This window comes from Haliotis cracherodii, unplaced genomic scaffold (assembly GCF_022045235.1).
Source record: "Haliotis cracherodii isolate W230 unplaced genomic scaffold, xgHalCrac1.p SCAF_3, whole genome shotgun sequence".
NCBI classification, from domain to species: Eukaryota; Metazoa; Mollusca; class Gastropoda; order Lepetellida; family Haliotidae; genus Haliotis; species Haliotis cracherodii.
Window position 1 is genome coordinate 48,015,239 of NW_027266286.1, and position 7,375 is coordinate 48,022,613.

Below are 7,375 nucleotides of genomic sequence, written 5' to 3' on the forward strand. Positions count from 1 at the left end.
GTTTGTGTGTTTTTGTTTGTGTGTGTGTGTGTGTGTGTGTGTGTGTGTGTGAGTGTGTGTGAGCGTGTGTGTGTAGCGCTTTCCCACTAAGATTGCTGCCGCAGTTTAACTTGGAGAGTTTAGCCGATCTTTCCCGATCTTTCTTACTACATTCATCAGCTTCTGTTTGTTTTTGCTCCTACTAGGTGCTGGTGGTGCTGGCGGTGCTGGCGGTGCTGGCGGGGGCCCTGCTGGTGGAAGTGATTGCGACTTCCTAGCTCTCGGGGAATGTTCAGAGATACTAAACAAAAATCAGGGGGCAGAAGACTCTGCAACGTTATGCAGGTAAAAATTATAAATCAAATACACCCACTGTCTTCTGATGTCAGTACCCACCCACCCATAGTCCTTTCGGTCAATTACCCACTGTCCCTGTTGTCAGTAGTCACTCACCCATTGTGCCTGTTGTCAGTATCCATTAACCCACGGTCCCTGTTGTTAGTACTCACTCACCCACTGCCCCTGTTGTCAGTACCCACAAACCCTTCGCCCCTGTTGTTAGTACCCACTCACCCACTGTCTCATTTGTCAGCACCCACTCCCCCACTGTCCATGTTGTCAGAACCCACACATCCATTGTCCATATTGTCAGAACCCACTATCCCACTGCTCTTGTTGTCAGTCCCCACTCACTCAGTGCCCCTGTTGTCAGTACCCACTCACCCACTACCCATGTTGTCAGTACCCACTCACCCACTGCCCATGTTGTCAGTACCCACTCACCCACTACCCATGTTATCAGTACCCACTCACCCACTGCCCATGTTGTCAGTACCCACTCACCCACTACCCATGTTGTCAGTACCCACTCACCCACTACCCATGTTGTCAGTACCCACTCACCCACTACCCATGTTGTCAGTACCCACTCACCCACTGCCCATGTTGATTTTGTATTTTGATGTATATCAGTTTCGTTCATGCTTACTTCTTATCAAAACATGATTTAGAATTAGCTTCAAACCCAATTGTTTCATGATATTGGGAGATGACATCAGCAGAAGATGTAACTGTCAGCCGACTGTGTGTATATGTTGTGTACCCCCTCTGATTCCCTTACAGAGTCTATGGTGAATACGAAGGTTGTGTGTCATCGAAAAAAGGCTGCGATATTGATTCAGTATTGAAAACTATGCAACATAGCATGAAGAAAAGTGGTTTTGATTCCAGTACATGTAAGTATCATATTACTTTCATGTGGCCATGCGCCATGACTCTCTACAGCGCTGTATTACCCCATTCTCCATCCCTGTCGCTCTGCCGAGCACTTTATTCATTCCGCTCTCCATCTCTGTCCTCTGTCTCTAACGCTCTCCTGAACGTTTTATTCATCCCACATTCCACATATTTCTCTTACGCTCTGCCGAGCACTTTATTCATCCCGCTCTCCATCCCTGTCTCCAACGCTCTGCAGAACACTTTTTTCATCCCGCTCTCCATCCCTGTTTCCAACGCTCTCTCAAACACTTTATTCATCCCACTCTCCATCCCTGTCTCCAACGCTCTGACGAACACTTTGTTCATCCCGCCCCCATCTCTGTCTCCAACGCTCTGCCGAACACTTTATTCATCCCGCCCCCATCCCTGTCTCCAACGCTCTGCAGAACACTTTGTTCATCCCGCTCTCCATCCCTGTCTCCAACGCTCTGCCCAACACTTTATTCATCCCGCTCTCCATCCCTGTCTCCAACGCTCTCTCAAACACTTTATTCATCGCGCTCTCCATCCCTGTCTCTAAGGCTCTCTCAAACACTTTATTCATCCCGCTCTCCATCCCTGTCTCTAACGCTCTCTCAAACACTTTAGTCATCCCGCTCTCCATCCCTGTCTCTAACGCTCTCTCAAACACTTTATTCATCCCGCTCTCCATCCCTGTCTCCAACGCTCTCTCAAACACTTTATTCATCCCGCTCTCCATCCCTGTCTCCAACGCTCCCTCAAACACTTTATTCATCCCACTCTCCACCCCTGTCTCTAACGCTCTCTAAAACACTTTATTCATCCCGTTCTCAATCCCTGTCTCCAACGCTCTCTCAAACACTTTTTTCATCCCGCTTTCCATTCCTGTCTCCAACGCTCTCTCAAACACTTTTTTCATCCCGCTCTCCACCCCTGTCACCAACGCTCTCTCAAACACTTTATTCATCCCGCTCTCCATCCCTGTCTCCAACGCTCTCTCAAACACTTTATTCATCCCGCTTTCCATCCCTGTCTCCAACGCTCTCTCAAACACTTTATTAATCCCGCTCTCCATCCCTGTCTCCAACGCTCTGCAAAACACTTTTTTCATCCCGCTCTCCATCCCTGTCTCCAACGCTCTCTCAAACACTTTGTTCATCCCGCTCTCTATCCCTGTCTCCAACGCTCTCAAACACTTTATTCATCTCGCTCTCCATCCCTGTCTCCAAAGCTCTCTAAAACACTTTATTCATCCCGCTCTCCATCCCTGTCTCCAACGCTCTCTCAAACACTTTGTTCATCCCGCTCTCCATCCCTGTCTCCAACGCTCTGCAGAACACTTTATTCATCCAGCTCTCCATCCCTGTCTCCAACGCTCTCTCAAACACTTTGTTCATCCCGCTCTCTATCCCTGTCTCCAACGCTCTCTCAAACACTTTATTCATCCCGCTCTCCATCCCTGTCTCCAACGCTCTGACGAACTCTTTATTCATCCCGCCCCCATCTCTGTCTCCAACGCTTTGCCGAACACTTTATTCATCCCGCCCCCATCCCTGTCTCCAACGCTCTCTCAAACACTTTGTTCATCCCGCTCTCCATCCCTGTCTCCAACGCTCTGCCGAACACTTTTTTCATCCCGCTCTCCATCCCTGTCTCCAACGCTCTCTCAAACACTTTGTTCATCCCGCTCTCTATCCCAGTCTCCAACGCTCTCTCAAACACTTTATTCATCCCGCTCTCCATCCCTGTCTCTAACGCTCTCTCAAACACTTTATTCATCCCGCTCTCCATCCCTGTCTCCAACGCTCTGCAGAACACTTTATTCATCCCGCTCTCCATCCCTGTCTCCAACGCTCTCACAAACACTTTATTCATCCCGCTCTCCATCCCTGTCTCCAACGCTCTGACGAACTCTTTATTCATCCCGCCCCCATCTCTGTCTCCAACGCTCTGCCGAACACTTTATTCATCCCGCCCCCATCCCTGTCTCCAATGCTCTGCAGAACACTTTTTTCATCCCGCTCTCCATCCCTGTCTCCAACGCTCTGCAAAACACTTTATTCATCCCGTTCTCCATCCCTGTCTCCAACGCTCTCTCAAACACTTTATTCATCCCGCTCTCCATCCCTGTCTCTAACGCTCTCTCAAACACTTTATTCATCCCGCTCTCCATCCCTGTCTCTAACGCTCTCTCAAACACTTTATTCATCCTGCTCTCCATCCCTGTCTCTAACGCTCTCTCAAACACTTTATTCATCCCGCTCTCCATCCCTGTCTCCAACGCTCTGCAGAACACTTTATTCATCCCGCTCTCCATCCCTGTCTCCAACGCTCTCTCAAACACTTTATTCATCCCGCTCTCCATCCCTGTCTCCAACGCTCCCTCAAACACTTTATTCATCCAGCTCTCCATCCCTGTCTCCAACGCTCTGCCGAACACTTTATTCATCCCGCTCTCCATCCCTGTCTCTAACGCTCTCTCAAACACTTTATTCATCCCGTTCTCCATCCCTGTCTCCAACGCTCCCTCAAACACTTTATTCATCCCGCTCTCCATCCCTGTTTCCAACGCTCTCTCAAACAGTTTGTTCATCCCGCTCTCCATCCCTGTCTCCAACGCTCTCTCAAACACTTTGTTCATCCCGCTCTCCATCCCTGTCTCCAACGCTCTCTCAAACACTTTATTCATCCCGCTCTCCATCCCTGTCTCTAACGCTCTCCCGAACACATTATATTCATTCCACTTTCCACACAATTATCTGACGCTTTCCCACACAGACACACTGTACTCAGAGAGACTATACAAAAATATGTGAGAGGCATTACCTTTACGAAAGCAAAATTCTTAATCTGCAAAAACAACATATGAAGTTAAAGATCGTGTACCTGCAAGAGACATATATTTACAATGTTAAAATCTAAGGGTATGATGTTGAAGTCTTGACGAAAGTCAGGTCAACGAAACCTAGAGAAACATATCATTATTCATTCTTGGATCACATGGGTTATTTGTATGGTATGTGATTGATGTTCATGTATACAGTCATGTGGACGTTTCTCCTCTATTTACAGGCTCCTCCGCTGGGATGGTTCAAGTGTCCATTGCCTGTGTCCTCCTGGCCCTCATTGCGTCCTTCTTTACGCGATAATTACACCCACTGAGTGCCTTAGTCAACTTTTGTCATCTACTTTTATGTCACCCCATTACTGTTAGTCAACATGTTTACAATCCCACTTGTCAATTACAATTTTCGTGCACAATTAATTAACGTCGTCCAACTGTCTGTCAATATACACGAGAATACATTTTTTTATAAATATTTTACTCTTGTGTCTACAAGTCTGTATATTTCTGCTTGACCACCTCTCTCTCCTATGTGTGCCACGTCCCCCGTAGGTCGCAAATTACTCCCAAATTATTACGAAGAACCAATATTTATTTCACAATTCTTAAGAAAGAAGGTGTTTGAATGTTATTTAATACAGCAGGTAGCAGCCAAAAGGAAATATAGCAGTGAATATTTGTTTGGGTCACTGAAAATCATCGAGGACACCAGGTGTTCCTGAAAAGGGTAAACTCTAAGCCCTGCCCCACCGGAAGCTCCAGCCACTGGCACAATGTGCACAATGACGTAGGATGCCACACAGCAGCACTCCTGCCATACGACGGCTCCCGCAAACAGTCGAGTCTTGACCAGACAATCAAGTGATGGACCAAACAACCCAGTGACACCATAGCGCATCCACCGATTTTGTTGAATCTAAAGACGATATACTAATTTTGAACGTCTGTCGTGTACAACTGTATTGTAAACAAACCCTAGTTTCTACCAGGAATATCACCAGGTGAAATATTTTGTCAAAGACGAGGAATTTGTCTGAATCCCCCTAACTTGTTTTCTTGCCTTAATCAGAAACGAAAGCACCGAGCACCGAATGCATCACAACGACAAGTATAATCATCAGCGCTTCCTTTAAAACTAGTCAAGTCAATGCTTTGTACCCTGCTCCTGTGGGTGTTTATTAACAATAAATTATTCGTCTTCCTCTTTTCCTTACTCTCATAACCCAATCGGTGCCTGTCTGTTGTTCTCATTTCTAAGTCGTACTTCATACCGCGCATCCACTTCGGGATAATGCATTTAGAGCACCCACCTGCCACCGTTCTTTTAGAAGCCTCCGCAACTCGTAGTCGTACTAATTCGTGTACATGACATATTTACACAAAACCTATACGTTAAGGTAAGATATTTTTTATTGCACAAATACCCGTATGGCAGGGTGCAAAATGTCTCTACTGTAAACAGGCAATAATATATAACATTTGATTAGACACAGGTAAAAGAATACTGTGAGTGAGTCTGGTTTAACCCCGCCTTTAACAGTATTCCAGTTATATCACGGCGTGTCTGTTTAATGTGGGAGGAAAGCCCGAAGTGATGCAGGTCAGACGTTTACCTCATTGGTGAAACCCACGAGCACGGGTATGGTGCTGACAAACCTAAAAACATAATCGGGGCGAATCGGGATTCGAACCCACAATCATAGGTTTCTGGCGTGCCCAAAGGGACGCAACTCTGCACAGCGAATTGCGGCGCCTTAGACGACTGGGCTACCCGTGCCCACTATAAGAATACAGAACATAATGTAATACGCAGATTGTAATCATGGATTCCACAGAGGAGAGACCCGTGTTTGAGCTACAACTTTGGAAATTAGAGATGCAGAACATGCGCAGGGGTTTGATAGTATCTTCAGATTTTCGATATGACTATTATTGCCATTAATAAAAATAAAAAATAACTTGTCTTTCTGTAGTGTAACGAGAAAAGAGCCTCAGGTCAATTCGTGAATATACATGTACATGAATCATTAAATTATGCATTCTATCTTAACCTTTACTCTGAAGGGGTAACGGGTGGCCCAGTCGTCTGAGGCGCCGCGATTCGCTGTGCAGAGTTGCGTCCCTTGGCCAAGCCAGAAACCTATGATTGTGGGTTCGAATCCCGGTTCGCCCCGATTATGTTTTTAGGTTTGTCAGCACCATACCCGTGCTCGTGGGTTTCACCGAAGTGGTAAACGTCTGAGACCTGCATCACTTCGGGCTCTCCTCCAACATTAAGCTGACACGCCATGATATAACTGGAATACTGTTAAAAGCGGCGTTAAACCAACTCACTCACTTCACTGTGAATGTCAAAGGTATACACAAAAACGATGAATTTATAAACTTACTCTACACCTGAACACAAAGGGCAAGAGTGGTCGGTGAAAAGGAACACGGGTGTCCAAGTCAGAGACCACTTAAACAAAGGGCAGGAGTGGTCGGTGAAAAGGAACACGGGTGTCCAAGTCAGAGACCACTAAACACAAAGGGCAGGATTGGTCGGTGAAAAGGAACACGGGTGTCCAAGTCAGAGACCACTTACACAAAGGGCAGGAGTGGTCGGTGAAAAGGAACACGGGTGTCCAAGTCAGAGACCACTTACACAAAGGGCAGGAGTTGTCGGTGAAAAGGAACACGGGTGTCCAAGTCAGAGGCCACTTACACAAAGGGCAGAAGTGGTCAGTGAAAAGGAACACGGGTGTCCAAGTCAGAGACCACTTAAACAAAGGGCAAGAGTGGTCGGTGAAAAGGAACACGGGTGTCCAAGTCAGAGACCACTTACACAAGGGGCAGGAGTGGTCGGTGAAAAGGAACACGGGTGTCCAAGTCAGAGACCACTTACACAAAGGGCAGAAGTGGTCGGTGAAAAGGAACACGGGTGTCCAAGTCAGAGACCACTTAAACAAAGGGCAAGAGTGGTCGGTGAAAAGGAACACGGGTGTCCAAGTCAGAGACGACTAAACACAAAGGGCAGGAGTGGTCGGTGAAAAGGAACACGGGTGTCCAAGTCAGAGACCACTAAACACAAAGGGCAGGAGTGGTCGGTGAAAATGAACACGGGTGTCCAAGTCAGAGACCACTTAAACAAAGGGCAGGAGTGGTCGGTGAAAAGGAACACGGGTGTCCAAGTCAGAGACCACTTACACAAAGGGCAGGAGCGGTTGGTGAAAAGGAACACGGGTGTCCAAGTCAGAGACCACTAAACACAAAGGGCAGGAGTGGTCGGTGAAAGGAACACGGGTGTTCAAGTCAGAGACCACTTACACAAAG